We start from the raw sequence: 18943 nt of genomic DNA, 5'->3' as shown, positions 1-18943 counted from the left end.
ATAAAAACAACCCAATAATTATGAAAAAGGTACAAATTCACGTTTTAGTGAAACCACATGATTTTTTGACTAGCTATAGAACATATTTTTCTTTTCTTTTTTAGAACATAAACCTTATATTGTCCAGCACCTGTGATAGTTTCATGCCTCTCTAAAGATAGCAGGAAGTTTAGAGCATTATTTTTTAAAAAAAGGGTGAGTAGGCATAGCCCGAAGTCCGTAACTATCTAACCATATGGGAATGTGCTCTTAGTACAACCAAATCCACACCTGACATGCTCCCCATCACAGTCAAATGTAGATGTATACTATAAAAGATATATTAAATGATTTTATCATGCTTTTTAATGAAAAGAAAACATTTTTTGGCTTTCCCTGTAGGCAGTATTAGGGCTTTCAAAATGGTGACCTTGGTGTCCTGAAAATACTAAAGGCGGTTTTAATATTTTCTCTTCATGCTTTAATGTATTTTTGCTGGAAACTCTAATGTCTGTGTCAGGTTTCAACTATCTCATCTATATTTTCATTAGATTCCATACTAAACAGATTTTTTCAGAGAAGGCAGTTTTTCTGGTACTACTAAGCATGCATCAATGAAGAAATATAGCTCTCCTGTGATAGCTTTTAAAATGAAAACAATGAAAATCACCATTTGAAAGCCTTGGATACAAAACATACAGAGAGTTCATTAAAAAAATAATTGAAGGCTAGATAGTAGTGTTTAACTACTGCTCACAACATTCCTTTGGTAAAATATTTTAAACATTGGACTTACCATTTATGCCACTTTTATTGATACTTTTGTATGTATATATTCTTTTGAGAGAGAGAGAGCACACCCATGCATGGGGTTGTGGGGGAGGGGCAGAAAAGGAGGGAGAGAGAGAATCTCAAGAGCCTCCATACCCAGTAGAGCTGGACCTGCGGCTCCATCTCATGACCCTGAGATCACAATCTGAGCTGAAATCAAGAGTCCGACTGTTGACTGAGCCACTCAGGTGCCTCTTATATATGTATTTATATGTAAATTATATTTCCCTTTTCTCTTGTCTACAAATACTGAGAAAATATTGTAACATTTAGATAATTTTGAAATGATTCACTTTTCAGAAATAAAAGTATGAATGTGTGTAATTTTAAATTCTTAAATCATCAGAATGTTTAAAACATGCACCTAGTAACAAGCTGCAAGTTTTGTTCATTAATCATCTCTTAGAAAAAGTAAAACAGTCATTCACTCAAAAATCTCCTCCATATTTCATACAAGCCATTGAAGATTTTTTAATCTGGCTATTCAATATTACTGTAGGTTATGTAGGTTATGTAGGTTATTTTACATATTAAGAAAAGTAAACTTATTTAGATATGGTACAAGATGAACGAAATTCTGTCTTATAACAAATTGTTTTCAACTAAATTTCTAATTGCAGTTCCCTAATATATCTGATAGCATAGTGGACGGGTCTATACATCTTTCTGCATCTTTTTTCTTGTAGAGCAGGGGTCAGCGATTGGTCACGACTGTGGGCCAGAGGTGCCTCTTCACCTGTTTTTTTTTTTTTTTTTTGATGACTGAAATCTAAGAATGGTTTTTACATCTTTAAAGGGTTGCAAGAAAATCAAAGATTATTTATTTATTTATTTGACAAAGAGAGAGAGATCACAAGTAGGCAGAGAGGCAGGCAGAGAGAAAGAAGCAGGCTCCCTGTCTAGCAGAGCGCCTGATGCAGGGCTTGATCCCAGGACCCTGAGATCATGACCTGAGCCAAAGGCAGACGCTTAACCCACTGAGCCACCCAGGCTTCCCCCTCTTTAAAAAAATTTTTTTTTGATTATTCATTTATTTATTTGACACAGAGAGAGAGAGAGAGAGAGAGAATCGAGAGAGAGATCACAAGTAGGCAGAGATGCAGGCAGAGAGAGAAGAGGAGGTTGCAAGAAAATAAAAAAAATATTTCATGACATATGAAAATTACATGAAATTCAGATTTTCCCCAACCACAAGTGAAGTCTTATGGGGATGTGGAGCCAATGCATTTTGTGTTTGTGTCTGGGGCTGCTCTTGCAATGGAGTTGCAGAGCTGAATAGTTGCTGCAGAGACCATGTGTTTGTAAAGCTTCAAATACACATTAGGTTGTAAAGCCTAAAAGAGATATGTCAAAGGCTAAATGTATCCAAGGGCTACTGTGGTCCAGATCTAAGCTTGAACACTTTCCTTGCACGATTTCTTTGGATCCTCGTAGGAGTTCTGTGGGGTGCTTGTTCTATCACCCCTATATTACAGAGGAGAGAGAGGGAACTCTGGAAAGGTTAGGTCACTTCCCCAAGGTTATAGTGCTGGCAAGTGGCAGAGTATTGGAATCCAAGTTTTTCCTACTCCAGAGCCATCATTTTTTCACTTGGTGGCACGTCAAAGTGACAGTCTGTCTTTTTAAACTCAGGTCATGGAGGGTAAGCCACAGTAAACAAAATCCATGATGTCATTTCTGTCCTAAAACCTCCACTGTTTGGGAGCATCACTTGGCCATGCTCAGTGGATCCAGGGTTGCTAGGATGCTGGGGACCCCTCTTTGCCGACTCCAACTATGAGCCTGTGAGGAGCTACTGTGTCATCACATTCAATGTCCCTATGTTAAAGGATGCTGTCCTCCATGCTGGAAGGCATTCCTTTGCCTCGCCAATAGCTTAGATTTGCTCACTGTGGAGTCTCAGGAAGTTCCTCCCAGGATCAGTGTTAGATGTTTTTGAGGTGGTTGAAATTAAGGCTTCAGCCATCATCTCATTAGCAGGTAAGTGAATGCCAATATCATACTCACCAGCCCTTCTCACATCACCTTGACTTATCCCAATTAAGAGACTTGGGCATAGAAAGTGACACAAAGATAACAGCACTGATGTATCAGAGCATCGCAGACTATTCAGGTTCTTCTATTCTAAGCTCTCATTTTAGTTAGAAACTGGCATCAGGTGAAAGCGAAGCCATTTTGTTAAAAAGGGTGCACAGCAAGGGATAGGGCAGGCTTGGGTCTGGAAATCTCCTGTTTGTACAGCAAATACTGTAGTCACTGAATTAACCAGTATACACTGAACATTAAGGACCTCAGTCTCCAAGCTAGAGGCAGTAGGTTCCATAGACTCCACAAAATCCATTTCTTTATCTATAGAACTATACATAATAGAAAAATAGAGAAAAAGTAGAATAGAAAATCATTTTAAATTAGAATAGAATAAAATTAAAACATTCATAAACTTTAACATTACCATATTTTTATAAAATTCCCACCTTTATCCGAAAAAAAAGTATACAATGGGGCACCTGGGTGGCTCAGTGCGTTAAGCGTCTGCCTTCAGCTCAGGTCATGATTCAAGGGTCCCGGGATTGAGCCCCGCATTTGGCTCACTGCTCAGCAGGGAGCCTGCTGCTGCCCTTGCTCCCCCTGCTCTCTTTTTCTCTCTGAAATACATAAATAAAATCTTAAAAAAAGAAAAAAGAAAAAAGTATATGATTTCTGGTATCCTCAACCCCATTTGCTAAGGAACCACATTATCCAGCCATCTGCTGTCAAGTTAATTGGAAAATAGGTGCCCCTTGGCATCTAGAATTGGCAGTTCTAGAACCAATTAACTCTGGATGAAAGAATGACAGTTTTAAGAATGGTGAGTCGGGGAGGGTGTGTGCTGTGGTGAGTGCTGTGAAGTGTGTAAACCTGGCGATTCACAGACCTGTACCCCTGGGGATAAAAATATATGTTTATAAAAAATAAAAAATTAAAATAAATAAAATAAAAATTTAAAAAAAAAAAAAAAGAATGGTGAGTGTGTGTAAGTGAGTTTCTGAGAGATGGGAGCGCTTACAGGAGAAAAGATGATCCCCTCCCTGATGTGCTATTTTGCAAAATTTCCAGCACCGAGAAACAGGTTAGAGGAGCACAGAGACCAACCTCCACTTTCATCCGGATCCACCAATTGTTCACTTTGCCGCATTTGCCTTTTACCAAGAAAGCTGACTTTAAGAGTGATTTTAATTAGGCCTTTCATTTATAAATATTTTCCTTTTTTTTTTTTAAATTTTATTTATTTATTTGAGGGAGGGAGAGAGCATGAACAGGCAGAAGCAGCAGCGGGAGAGAGGGAAGCAGGCTCCCCACTGAGCAAGGCACCTGATGTGGGGCTTGATCCCAGGACTCCAGGATCATGACCAGAGCCGAAGGGAGAGGCTTGACCCACTGAGCCATGCAGGCGCCCCATATAATTATTTTCCTTTCTAAGTTTCCAATTTGCTGCTTGATCTCTGGTTCCTCTGGACCTTTGGGGAGAAGAAAGGGACTAGGGAACCAGGCGGTCCCAGACAGGATTGATTCTCTTTCCCACTAGGGCCACATCTATATATAGTCTTGTTTTCCTTTTCTGGAGGGAAAATTAGTGAAATTCACTTAAACTCCCCTGGAGACAGAAATTGCTTGTTTAAACATAAAAACATATATACACATGGGAAAATGTGTAAGGAAACTATTTTTCTTCAGAAGTTTACTTAGAATACGCTGGTGAGAATATGATCAGGGAGAAGGTCCAGGTATTGACGTATTCGGTGCTCCAAGTAACTTGCGTCTGTCCAGGGCTGTCCCTGAGGAGTGAGGGCACGTGTCCTGGGGGAAGGGGGAGGCACTGGCGTGAACACAGGAGAATCGGGCAGACTCAGCAATCAGTTTCTCAGAAATACGGACATTAGTGCCTTTACTTTTTCACTTCTTTGGAGTGATTCCAGGGAATGCCGGTTCCCCAGGAGGGTAACTATATTTTCTTCCCCTCTATAGCTCACCAAAGGTCTGATCTGGTCTCTTGCACATGGTAGGAGCTCAAGTGTTTGAAGCCAGGGGCGAAGGGAATGAATGAGGTAAATGTGGGGGGAGGCGCTTTGCTCGGGGGGTGGGGGTGGTGTCCCTGTTTTTCTTAGTCCAGACTCCACAAGCTAAATGCTTTGTTTGGCTGCTTTGCTAAGCAGACCTTTTTGCTTTTCTCTATTGATTTCTCACTCTATTAAAATATTGGGAAAGAGTTACACACAGAATTGACAACACATCTGGCCTGTGCTCAGGCCCAGATTGCGTGACAAGGCGGGTTCACTATTTGCTAAGATCAAGCGGAGGTGGAGAGGATCTCATCCCCGCACACAGCTGAGCGGTCTGCCCCTGGGTCTCAGAGACAGAGAGGTGGCCTGGTCAGCAGTGGCAGAGATAGGAAATGGAGCACAAGCTGTTGCTTTTTAGTGTGTATTAATGTCTTGTTTACCTTCTATTTATATTCTATTTTGTTATGCGTTGAAGTTTCAGAAATTCTCACCCTGCTGAGCGTCTAGGCCGATTTTTGGTTATAATCAGGCCTTTGAAGGGTGCCTCAGTGGGTTAAAGGTCTGCCTTTGGTTCAGGTGAGGATCCCAGAGTCCTGGGACCCAGCCCCACATCGGGCTCTCCACTCGACGGGGAGCCTGCTTCTCCCTCTCCCTCTGTGATCACTCTCGCTGTCACTATTTCTCCAATAAATAAATCAAATCTAAGAAATAATAATCAGTCCTTTGCTCGTGGAACATGAATTAATCCATTCATTTCATAGTTTTCTAGTTCTGGAGGATGCAGTTGTAATGCCCACCACCTCTTAAGATTTCTGCTCAATTACAATTAGGTCAGGCTTCCTGTCTCATAAATAATTAAAGCTTGTTGCCAAAGAAATAGCATTGAAACATAGGACTTCTTTTAATCAAACAGGGTTCAATTCAACTCAGTTTAGATAGTCCAATTCATAAATAGTATGTTCCAAAGATGCACTGTGAATAGAATATTCGGGACTCTGACCGTGTTTTATTGAAAAAAGTTATGTTATAAACGGGATTTAAATTCTCAGAGAAACAAACAAAAGCTAATTTCATCCATAATAACACATGGGTCATTCTGTTTTGAATAATTTTGCAATGCAAAAGGAAAGAGGGGGAAATGTTGTGGAAATGTGAATATTTTAAATTGCAAACAGATGTCTTAGCAGAGGATGGGAGACGGAAAATGAAGAATCTGAAGAGGTCATCTGGGTACTTTCGAAGGAGGCGCTTTTCCAGGAGATCGTTTAGAATCATAGCCTTCAAGTTATGGATGCTGACTTACTTTATAGCTGAGGAAAACAAGAGACAGAAATTTATGTCTTATTTTACCTCAAAGCTTATGCATTTTGTTTACTTATGCTCAGCTGTGTCACTAGTGGTAAGGATGTGGTGGGATCATGGAATGGAAAGAGGGATTTGAGAAAATGGGACGGGTCAGTGTATTTGTTCTCGAAGGTTGCCATACAAAATACCACACACTGGGAGGTTGGCAGTCGTAGATCAAGGTGTTGGCAGGTTTGGTTTCCCTCATGCCTCTCTCCCTGGCTTGCAGATGGCCATTGCTACCCTTTGTTCTCCCATGGTCTTTCTTCTGTGAACACACATCCCTGGTGTCTCTTCCTCTTTTTATAAGGAGCGAGTCATGTTGGATTAGGGCTCCACCCATATGACCTCTTTTAACCCTAATTATCTCCTTAAACTCCCATCTCCAAATAGTCACATTCTAAGGAACTGGGGGTAAGGGCCTCAAGATACAAATTTTGGGGTGAGGGACATAACTGAGTCCATATCAGAATGGAAAGTGAAAGAAAGCAAGAAATAAGTTAAAAGGAATTGTATGTGGCCGATACGACCAGTGAACAAGGCAGGGCATACAGAGCAGTGGTTGGGAAAGGTGGCTGGGAGCTTTGGCATGGGGACATGGAGTGGGGGACAGGGTTCCCGAATCACCCTGACCTGGCCTTCTGTACAAATGTGTGAGGGGGTGGGGTGGGGTGGGGAGGGCAATGACTAAGACACCTCAGTTCTCATTCCCATGAATTTTACTTTTTCCTTAGTGGCCCAAAATACCAATGCCATCACGTACAGGCTCTGTGAAGACTTTTCTCCCAGTTTGAACCCTATGAAACTGAAGTTGTATGAGATGGCCTTGCAGCCCCCCGGGAAGGCATACTTCCAAGGACCCATTTCAGACATGGCGCTCAGATGACAATGGCCATGGGATTCCCTCTCAGTGTGATCCAACACTAATTAAGGAGTTTCCACATTAACACTAGAAAGTCTTCCCGGTGTCTCGCATGGAAATTTCAGAATGGTTGCGACTCTTTCCTGTATGTCTCCCACTCTTTCCTATTCTAAATAGAGGCGTGTTTTCTTGCACTTCCTCTACCCCTACTTCACCCTGGTTCATCAGTCCAGGGTGTGTCCTTTTAGTTCACAGATGTTTAGATCAAAGGGAGGTATCTCCAACGTGATGGAGTCCATGTCAGAGACCCCAGACTTTCAGCTGGAAGTGGACTTACAGTCCTCTAGGGAGCCTCCCTTAGGAAGGGGTCAGTGTGTGCTATGAATGAGAAGAACAAAAGAATTGTTAGAGGTGCTCAGAGGGTAGATTGTTGTAGAGACAATGCTATGGGTCTTAAAATTCCATCTCATCGTTCTCTTTCTAGACACATGGGATATTACCTGGTCTGGCTTCTGTTGTGGTGAGGTTGGGGCCAGGTGACTGGGTTAGCAGAAGGTTAATAGGATGAGGTCACCAGCGCTGTCAGTCACTCCCAGGCTGGATTTAAGGAAACTTCTTCAGGATTGGCCACTTCTCTTTTCCCTCACCGTGGTGACTGCAGATCACTCGTTGAGACCAGTGTGTGATGGACCAGGGCTGCCTGACTCACCTTGGATGTTGCATCAGTGAGAAATAAATGTACATTATTGCATATATGCCACCCAAACACGGGCGTATCCCAGTCTTTTCTAATACTGAAAGTGCCTCACTGTTGTATGTTTTCCTCCTTGTTTACTTCCTTTCCAACCTCCCTTGACACTTGCTTTTATAAAGACTTATCTTAAATTCCAGCCGGTCCCATGTGCTAACTCATTCCAAATAGTTCCCCACATACCTTGTTTCCCAAAAGTTTACAGCAACTTCACGAAGTTCTGTTCTGAGGCTTTGCTTCTCAGTTCTCAGCTGAGGGTAGCTCTGTGCTCCACTCTAGCTCCCCTCAGAATCAAAGTCAAGTGAAGGGATGGTCAGTTGGGCAGGTGCCTTGGTAGGCAACCCATGAGGGCCAGTGGAAAACACTGAAATGCAAAAAAGTGAAGAGAATTGTATTTACCAAAATTCCTCTAATCCTTTGATCAGCTCTTTGTGAAGGGAACAGGAATGAGACCCCCCAAGCAGCACATTCCAGTAATGGCTGGTGTCCGGTCAATTGTTTTCTAGGGAAAGAGGTATGCAACCCTGAGACGAGGAAAGCCGTTAAGAAGCACCAGCAACAACTCTTTCTCAGCCCTTTCTCCCATTCAGCGCTTAGCTCTCCTCTGAGAACATAGGTGGCAGCTTCATGTGATTTGATCCTGACCCTTTCTGCTTTGTGATCCACTTACCCATTTGTTCAGTGCCCCAAGAGTAAGAAAGACAGCATAAATACCTACACATAAGGAGGCCTCTCCTCACTCCTATCCCCCAATGGGTAAGCCAGTATTTGTGGGATTAGTAGGGTCACAGAACAAATCTTTGTCTCATCTGGTACTTCGTATTTACATACGGGCCGTGGGTCTGTTAGCAGCTAATTATAGCAAATATCATAACTACCGAGAACTTATAGCATTCCTGCAATGAGATGCACCCCTGTTGAACTGCTGGACTAAACCAACAGGATGTTAGCCTGACACATGAGAACAAGAAAAGGTGAAACTATGAAGTGAAGTTTATCTTTGGTGGTCCCTTCCTCATTTTCCTATGTCTATCTTTGACTCACGAACGAGTCAAGAGTTGCTGAGAGCTTAGCCTGCCTGGACATGGTGCCGGGAATGGTAATTTATAGAGACAAAAGACCCAATCCTGCTTTCAATGAGTTCAGAGTTGAGCTCAATTGTTTCAGAAGCCCAGACAGATCAAATTCCAACACCGCATATACCTAAGACTGGATTTAAAATAACATGATACATTTTTGGGGGGAGGAGCGGGTATTTAAAATGTAACTTCTGGGCGCCTGGGTGGCTCAGTGGGTTGAGCCTCTGCCTTCAGCTCAGGTCATGATCTCAGGGTCCTGGGATCGAGTCCCGTATAGGGCTCTCTGCTTGGCAGGGAGCCTGCTTTCTCCTCTCTCTCTCTGCCTGCCTCTTTGCCTACTTATGATCTCGCTCTGTCAAATAAATAAATAAAATCTTAAAAAAAATAAAAAATTAAAAAAAAATGTAACTTCTAATTTCCAAGTGAACGGACCCCATCCTATATCAGAGGATTTCAAGTGGCAGATGGATGAGGCTGTCTTCCTAAGGCCCTGCAGTCAGGCCTGGAGACAAATGTCCTTTGGAGGCTGACCCTGTTTCAGGGACACGAAAGTTGCCTCTTCTATTTGACTTCTCACTTACAAAACAAGCTTTTTGCTTTATTCATCAAAAAATTGTTTGCCCTTATCAACCCTCATGTGCCATATAAATCCTGTAAAGCAACCCTAGGCCCTCAGTGCTCCAAACTAACAACTTTCACTGGACGTCTTCCAATGCTGTCTCATGGTGTTTGAAATTTTGGCATCAGATGTAGGGTCAACAGTTGCTTACGAAGTATTCACCTTGGTTACTCTTGGTGAAATGATGTAACCATCGCTCTATCTTTGGTACGTCAGCCTTTTTTTTTTTTTTTGTAAGTAGACTCCACACTGGGCATGAACTCATGACCCTGAGATCAAGATCTGAGCTAAGATCAAGAGTCTAACACCTAACCGACTGAGCCACTCAGGCAACCCTTGGTAAATCAGCTTTTGAATCTAAAGTCATTTGAGGGCAGTGGCAAGGCTGATGGGTAAGAATGTAAAAAACTGAAGCCCTGCCCCAACAAGGCATGGTTAACACACATGCACACACACATATAATTTAAGTAAACTTTTGCATCTTCTATTTAAAAAGAGCAAGGAAAAGGTATTTTCATAGAATGAACAATCTCTAGGCTCGATGGCAAACTAAACATGATCCAAGCCAAAGGACTTTGAGGATAAACAAAAGAACAACAAAACCAAACAGGTTTACTGGCCCCTTGGTACTCAGAGATGTTTCTAAGACCACATCAATTTATAAATACCACTGCCACATAGGATTCCTCTATAAAATATGCCTGCTGCAAAGCATTAACATATTGATGTTGGGCTGATGTTCAGGTGTCCACCCTCTAGGTAAGTGCCTTGCTCCTGCACAAGAGTATCAGTTGGCATAACCACGATTACTAAATGTTCTGGATGGTGGAGGGGCCCTCCTGGATGTCCAAAATTGTGATGGCAAATCCTCAAAGGAGGGGATTCTCTTGTGATTATGGGGCAAAGACTGAAGAAACATAGGCTGATAGCTCATGGTTCATATACATCCTTGGCTTCTATTGATAAATATGTTAACGAGTTTCTTAGCTCAAATTCATTAACAATATGTACAAATCAGATGGACAAGACCATAATAGTCCCTCACCATTTCTAAGCTAACCTGATAAGTACAAAAAAATTTAATGAACCTGAATGAAAATCATTTGATCATTTTGTAGGAATCTAGGGAGAAGTTTCAGGTCAGAATATGTTCATTGTACCAGATGAGAAGATTATAACTAGATAGCCTATACACAGACACACACACAGATTCACACACACACACACACACACACACACACAGATGAAAAAGAAAAAAGAAAGTGGAAAAAAAAAAAAAAAGACACTGAAAACACCAGATGGGAAAGGCAGGCTGGGTCACCCTAACAGTGATTCTTCATACTACACAATCTCATGGAGCCTATACCGTACAGAATGATCACTCCTCAGTAACCAAAAGTTGTCCACATAATCCCAGTGAGTTAGGCATGACAAATGGGTTTCTTTGAGAGAGGAATTCAATATCAGGAAGCAGTGAAGAAATTTAGAATTTCAGAGTCTTTGATACATTTTTAAAAAATCAATCATGAAGTTGTTACAGAAGTAATTCTGTTTAAATAGGAAAAAAAAGACTTGTTTGGAATAAGCCATCACTACAGGCACCACAAATAGCTAAGTGCTGCTGCTAACTACAGGCTTTATTAAGAAAGGCAAATTCTCTTTGTGTATTAAGGAGGACACATGTTGCATGGAGCACTGGCTGTTATGCACAAAAAATGAATCATGGAACACTACATCAAAAACTAATGATGTACTGTATGGTAACTAACATAATACAATAAAAAAATAAAAATTACAAAAGAAAGAAATACAAATTTTCATTGTAATATCTTGTATTATTTAAAATAAACAAAACAAAACAAAACAACCCAGTATAGTTTAGCAGTTGTATTGTTGCAATATAGCAAATTATCCCCAAACTTGGTAGCTTACAATAACAAATATTAACTCACAGTTTCTACTGGCCAGGAGTCCAGACCTCTTAGTGGGGTACTTGTGGCTCAAAGTCTTCCCCAAGTTTGCAGTCATCTCAAGGTCAGACTGGGGCTGAGGAATCTGTTGCCAGGCTCACTCCCATAGCTGTTGGCAGATTTAGAAATTTGTATTCAGTTTACTCCTGTGAGCTTCTTTACAGGGCTCTTGCATGCCATGGAGGCTGGCTTTCATGCGTGAGTCACCCAAGAGAGCAAGAAGGAGTGCCCCAAATGGAACCTGCCATTGTTTTATATCCTAACCTCAGAAATAATATCTTGTCGCTTCTGTTGTTCTATTTATTAGAGGCAAGTCAAAATCTTCAGCTTCCACATAGAAGCCTGAAAGTCAGAAGGCAGGGATCATTGGGGCCATTTTAGGGGCTAAAACAGGGGCTAGCAGTCTGATTCTGGAACCAGGATACCTGCATTTGCTTCTCAGCTTTTCCACTTACTAGCCTCATGATCTAAGTCTCTCTGTGGCTCAATTTCCTTACCTTTGAAAAGGGGATAACAAAGCAGCTACCTCATAGAGGCGCCACGAGTCGTCAGTGAATACTTAAAGCCCTGCACAGCAGCCCTAAATGAGCCTTACAGAAATCGTGATTATTATTACAAGAGATTGCTTAATGCTCCAGGTTTCAGAATATTATGAGGGATAAAAATGAGAACTTCCTAGATGGGTTTACATAGTAGGTAATATCTTTGGTATGTGCATTATCCACAGAGGGGTAGTAGTGAAAGAAAATCAAAATGGCAGAACTATAAATGGCTGCCCAGAGAGAGCATGGCCAGTGTTCCACTCTCGTGGCAGAGGGCCCTGGATGGGATGAACCTGAAATCTCACCATGAAAGTCCCACAAGTTGAAATTCTCAGAACCTGCAGAGCAGCAGCTTTGTCCTGTTTCTGATGGTCCTCTACCTCTATTCCTAAGAGGAGGAGAGGGGATGGGGAACCTCTTGACTTTGCCCTTCAGAAAAAATATATTTGAGAACTGCCCAAGGTTACAGAATTCCAATAGAACTAAAGTCAAAGTAAACATATCTTTGCAAGTCATTATTGATTTTAGGGTACAGGTATGCCTCCCACCAGTCCTGAAAACCATGCAAGTGCCAGCAAAGAAAACAGTCTTGTGATTGACCTGTGAGGCTGGAAAGTGTAGGAACAAGAGAAATCAGAGGTCAATCTCCAACTTCTTAATAAGGATCATCACGTAAGACACAGAGGCATATCTCCTAGAATACATCTTTTCAAGTCATAGCAGGAATGAGGATGCCAAAGAGGTTCCAACCCTTTACTCCCACCCCCAACCCATGAGTATATCCAGGAGAATGGAATCACCTAGAATTACAATTAATGAAATTAGTGACAGGAAGTGACATAGGAATTCTATTAAGATTTTCATAGATCACATCTCTTGATTTATTACATCAGATTGAACTCTCCATTATCTAATTCCACCCAGTATTTTGAACTGGGACTACTACTAATGGTAAATGGATTGCCTGCTTACGATGGGTTAGATAGACACTGCACTGAGGGCTCTCACAGATTGCCTCACCTATCTCTCTCGATTGCTGTATGAGGTTTATACTGTTACTATCTTTTTTTGGTTGTTGTTCTGGATGAGGACACTAAGATTGAGAGAAATTAAGTGACTCATGACCAGGAATTATCTGCGCCCTGAAAGCCTCAGTGCAAAGCCCCTAACACCTGCTACTGTTGGCGAGAAGGGAAAGGCAGATGGAGTTTAGGAACAGCTGGTGGTGGGATGGGAGTGTGCTGAGGATGGATGATTAATTTTGGATGTTCCAGCAGGGCCAGATCACAACAGACCAGCACTCACATGCTAAGGATGTTGGGAAGCCACAAGCTAGTTCTCAGCTCGCTAGCCCTTGATTCGTTGGTGAAGGAACGCTTTCCGAAAAAAGAAGGATCAGAGGCATGCCAGCTGAGTCTGACAAAGCAGGTAAGGGAAGGCCAGTGGAGCACCCCTTTTCCTGCTGTCCCAGCCCTCTGTGAGCAGAAGAAGGGAAGCAGGACAGGGGATGGAGATTGGGACAGAGGAATCAGACACATGGAGCTGTATCATCGGAGATACCGTGAGAAGATGACACCACACAGTGGCTCTGCTTGTGTTATGTTCCGGCTGAGAACGTGGCAAAGCAAGGCTTGGTAACTGCAATAAAAACCCCTACTCAGAAAAAGAGGACACCAAGCAGCCATTGCTTCTCTACAAAGATGGAGTCTCTCAGGGCAGGGGCTGTAAGGATTATGTGTCTGGTGGTGTGTATGCAGCCCCTCAAGAAGGCCTTGATCAGGTTCTCTGTGGGGAATCCTTTGTCCATGTTCTCCAGGCCCTGGGATCCCCTCATGACAGGGTGTTCATTGTCCGCGTGGTTATATCTGAAGTGGGCTCTGGGGAGTCTGAGTTCCTCGAAGACTGCTAAAGTCAATGAGGAGCTGAAAGTTGTTCAGTTATGTCCTGAAGTGACTTTACTTCCTGCCATGTGGAGAAGGCCAGGATACAGAAAGAGAGAAGGATGAGGCTGGCAGACAAGAGAAAAGTAGATATTCAAGAGAGAGTCTTGATGCCATTTGAATTCCTGGTTCAGCTGCTCCTGCAGCTCAGATACGTCCTCCCCTTTCTACTCCTTAGATCCTCTTTAGATTCTCTGAGACGCCCCGAGGCCTTGGCAACCAAGGGTCTTCACTAATATAATCCTAGAATGAAACCAACCATCGAGGTATTCCAACCAATGTCATAGACACTCAAGTTCTTTGGCCTGGACTAGAGTTCTAATAATTTTTGTCCCGTTTTTATTAGATAACACCCATTAACATTATCAAGGCAAGAGCAAAACAAACAAAAAAGCACCCTCTCAGAAAAACCCCCAATATTGTGGCTGACTTTTGAGCAGATGTATTTACTTAAGAGGGATAATAAATGACAGTAAGTCATAATGAAATGGCTCTAGATACCCTGATCTTGCTCCAGAAGGTCAGGTAAATTTGTATCAATAATAAAAACATGCATAAAACATAGGTAGGTTAAACAAATGTGGTAGACACATATGATGGAATACCACTCAATTTTTAAAAGGAAGGGAATTCTGACACATGCTACAACACATATGAATCTTGAGGACATTATGCTAAATGAAATGAGCCAGTCATGAGAAACAGATACTGTTCAATCCCACTCACATGAGGTACTTCGAGAAGTCAAATTCAAATAGTGGCAGAAAAGAGAATTGTGGTTTCTAGGGACTGGAGGAGGGGGTCATAGGGAGTTGTTGTCTAAGGGATACAGAATTTTAGTTTTGTGACATGAAAAGAGTTCTGGAAATTGGTTGCCCAAAAATATAAATGTACTTAACACTACTAACTGTGCACTTAAAAATGGTTAAGATGGTAAATTTTATTGTGTATTTTACAAAAATTACAAAAAAAAAATCAACTGGTGAGACAAGTGTTCTAGAACCTTGCTGTTGTTAGAAAACAAATACATTTGTTGATAAATTAGTCTAGATATTAGACTAGGTGACCTTCTAACCTGGATGCTTAAAAATGTGATGATAGCTATTAGCCAGGCTGGTCATTCTTAATTTTTTCCCTTAACTTGGTACACATAGAAAAATTATTCTATTTTAGACACATGGGGGTAACTGGAAGGGCCTGCTTGAAGCTGGAGGTCATTGGTCGGGGAGTTGGGCTGAGGGCTCTAACTATTCCAGCACTTAGCCAGCTTGCCCAGTCCTGTCTGTCTCTGCACTCTAGTTACCTATTCGTGGTACACCTGCTGGGAAGCTCCCATTTGCAGGGCCTGGTCACAGAACAATTACCTCTGTCAATGGCTAGATTCCAAAGGTGACGAATCAAGTTTGTGTAACCTGTAGCTCTGAAAAGATGGAGCAGTTCTGCACTGGTTGTTGTTGTTTTGTAGCCTGCTGATTTTATCTGCAAAGCCTTGAACATCAAGGCAATGTCCTCAGATGCTACTCTAGACTGAAAATAAGAAGGCACCTTAGTTGCTTATTAAACTACCAGACTCTGAGACATGATTTTTCACATTCAGTGTGACTGTTGGATACAAACATAAACATTAGTTCTTTTTGGAAGAATTTTTATTTCTTCTCCCTATCCAACCACCCACAATATTGATGAAATAACTTATCCTAACCTGGAGTGGGAATTTTCTGAAGCCACATTAACAAGGAAGGTGGATCCTTAAAATAGGGCATTCACATTGTGCTATGTTATTCCACATTATATTACATTAGGGTATGCTTAACTCCAAAACAAAGATACAATTTCTCTGTATCAAATCCTGCCTATGTTACTCTTCCAATCCATTATGGCTTTCTGAAATGTCATTTGAGGTAAAAAGGTTTGAGAGTGTTGTTTCTGGAAAATGAACTTGTGGCCAACTAAAGATGATACTCTTCTCTTTGAGAGGTGGAGTCAGTTCCCCTCCCCTTGAGTCTGGGTGGGCCATGATTTGTTTGGCCAGAAGTGAAACTGGGTTATAAAATGCTGGGCTAGAAGCAGCGTTGCCCTCACAGAAAGCCTGCTTTCTGCATACAACAGGTTACGTCCATCTACGAGCTTGGATATGCCCAAACAGTTTTAAGATAACCCATTGAAAGAAAAATTCAACTAATTCTTTTTTTAAAAAAGATTTTATTTACTTATTTGACAGACAGAGATCACAAGTAGGCAGAGATCGAGTGGGGAAAGCAGATTCCCTGCTGAGCAGAGAGCTCAATGTGGGGCTCGATCCCAGGACCGTGAGATCATGACCTGAGCCGAAGGCAGAGGCTTAACCCACTGAGCCACCCAGGCACCCCTCAAATAATTCTTAATTAAGGATAGAAAGGACTAACATGTTGTCTCTATATTTGTTTTCTCTCTTGCCATTCTGATCACAATCCTCAAGAAATCATCAAAAGATTTCAAAGTTGGAAGAATCTTCAGGAGGACTGATCTACATTGATTTCCTATTTTGGGAGAAATCAGTAGGCTTCTAAGTCAGCATGTTGTTATTATGGTCGAATGTCGACAGGAGCTTTGGAGATGACTCGAAGATCATGACAGTTATCAACAGAATAGTTTTATTTTTCATCGAATTCCACTTATTTAAAAAGTACTAGACCCCTTAAGATGTAAACAAATTTTAGAAAAACTGAAAAGAATGGTCCTTGTTTCACAGAGAGTGGTCAGGAAAGCAAGAAAGGTCTCAAATCAATAGACAGCAGAGGCATAATCATTTCTTATGTTATTTAACTCTTTAGAGGGATGAAGTGATTTGCCCAGTGTCCCACTGATGGTAAGTGGTGGAAAAAAGACGAGGTTGCGGGTTATAGTCATTTCCTTCCTCTAAGCCATGCTGTGTCTATATACCACATTGCTTCTACAGAAACCCATATGAGACGTGAACATTTGAGAAATAGATAACTTTTTAACAGTTTTTTAAAAATTTAATTTTCTTTATTTGACAGACAGAGATCACAAGCAGGCAGAGAGACAGGCAAAGAGAGAGGAGGAAATAGGCTCCCTGCTGAGCAGGGAGCCTGATGTGGAGCTTGATCCCAGGACCTTGGGATCATGACTTGAGCTGAAGGCAGAGGCTTAACCCACTGAGCATCCAGGCGCCCCCGAGAAATAGATAACTTTAAATTTTAAACACGTAACCCAACAATGTGGATCGAGCCCCACATTGAGCTCTCTGCTCATCAGGGAATCTGCTTCCCCCACTCACTCTCTGCCTACTTGTGATCTCTGTCTGTCAAATAAATAAATAAAATCTTTTTTTAAAAAAGAATTAGTTGAATTTTTCTTCGAATGAGTTATCTTAGAACTGTTTGGGCATATCCAAGCTTGTAGATGGACGTAATCTCTTTCATTGCCATGGTGTTAATCTCCCAAAACTTAATTGAAAAACTGGTTCAAGCATCTGAAGTCACAGGACATGCTATTTTTGTTGGTTGCTTAACTGAAGTTCAAAGAAAGATAGCAAGAACTTTCTCCACACCCCAGCCTCCAGTTCACCTTGGGTTCACCTGATATTGGCCACACATTAGGTACTATGTGTTTAATATGTCTCAAAGGAGGGCCCAAAGGTGGTTCTATTGAGATGATATTATTTGAATTGATATTATTTCCCTCTCCTTGTTCTGTTCACCTTGAAATGGCATACTTTTCAAAGCTTATAAATAATAGGCTTAAACAAAAGGGTAGTTAAACTCAACTCTCTCTTGAGACAAAGAATCAATAGAAGTAAAGTGTGCATTGTATGTATATTAGAAAATTTGGAAATGGCAAGCATTTTGTCACTGAAGAGGTATAAAGCTTCCAAAGTCAACCTAAGCCAGGGGTTATATACATAGCCTGTTCAACTCTGGACCCAATAGCCAAGATCAAGGCCATTTACTGATAAGAGTAGACCTTGAACAGTATTTATCAAGGTCTCTCTCTCTCTCTCCCTCTTTTTAAATCACTACAGCTATTTGGGAACATTGAAACCAAACTGCACTTGCACATAACCTTGATCCTGTGTGTTCTACTTCTTGTGTTTATTTTGAGGTAGTTCTCTATTCTTCGGTCTATAAACTCTAGGTAAATGGCATTTTTTTAAAAAAAACCTGATTCTGTAGCCACACTTGCATTAAGAACTCAAACCATTATGTAATGTATGGGGAAAATGTTATCTACAACTTCCAAGGAAAACAAATCCTATGGAATGAACTCCTCACCTTTTTCTACTAAGGACCTCAGTTGCCTTGGTTAAGGGGCTAAATATGTAATTAGACAAAGAAAAGAGGGAACTAGCTCTACCTGGAGAGAAAATTTGGAGTCATAGGGAGCGCTAACTTCCTACCCAGGAGAAGAAAGCTGGCATGATGGCATAAGCCTGGAGGTGTAGCACGGGACAAGAGGGCCAAAGAACCTAGGGATGGATGGTGTGGGACTTGCTGAGTGCTCGACTGAAGTTGTTGCATTGTTGTGATATTTCTCTCCTCTCCCTCTGCAATCCTCTTTTATTCAAGTTGGCTGCCGAAGGAAAGCTTGCATGCAGGGTTTTGTTTTTCCTGGGCTTTGGTTTTGGGTGAGGGTAGGGCGATGAAATCCTGGGAAGTATCCAGGTTCGACATCTGTGTCAATGTTGTGTAGAATAGGAACCACTTATGAGGACCAGTGGGGTGGCTGTTCATAAATCGATCTGATTAATTAGAAGTAAGGAGCTTCAAGTAAGTATGCTCAAGAAGATAAAACCAATGTGGAGAAATGTTGGGAAGGGGTTTTGGCTTCCATAGGACATGAAATAGAAGTTAGAAACAATCTCATGTAGAAGTTAGAAGGATGGGAAATCACAGTTACTCCTGGTAGAAGGACTTTACGTGTGTCTCTTGCTTGCGCTCTCTTTCTCTCTCTGAGAGAGATACATAAGTATCTTTACATAACTTT

The 18943-nt window shown here is 41.5% G+C and overlaps 1 long non-coding RNA gene across 2 annotated transcripts; it reads right to left on the bottom strand.

The window, feature by feature from the left end:
- Positions 1-6073: 6073 nt before the first annotated feature.
- LOC116575554 lies at positions 6074-12662 on the bottom strand. Of its 2 annotated transcripts, XR_004279829.1 has the most exons (5): positions 12323-12662; positions 11458-11584; positions 7991-8171; positions 7557-7765; positions 6074-6160 (listed from the first exon to the last, which is right to left on the bottom strand). It is a non-coding gene; the product is annotated as an uncharacterized LOC116575554 (long non-coding RNA). The 2 variants fall into 2 exon arrangements; XR_004279828.1 differs by having other exon boundaries at positions 11458-12662.
- Between the last annotated feature and the right edge of the window lie 6281 nt (positions 12663-18943).

This window comes from Mustela erminea, chromosome 16 (assembly GCF_009829155.1).
Source record: "Mustela erminea isolate mMusErm1 chromosome 16, mMusErm1.Pri, whole genome shotgun sequence".
Lineage (NCBI taxonomy): Eukaryota > Metazoa > Chordata > Mammalia > Carnivora > Mustelidae > Mustela > Mustela erminea.
The sequence above is the reverse complement of the archived record's forward strand: the minus strand, read 5'-3'. Positions and strand labels throughout refer to the sequence as shown.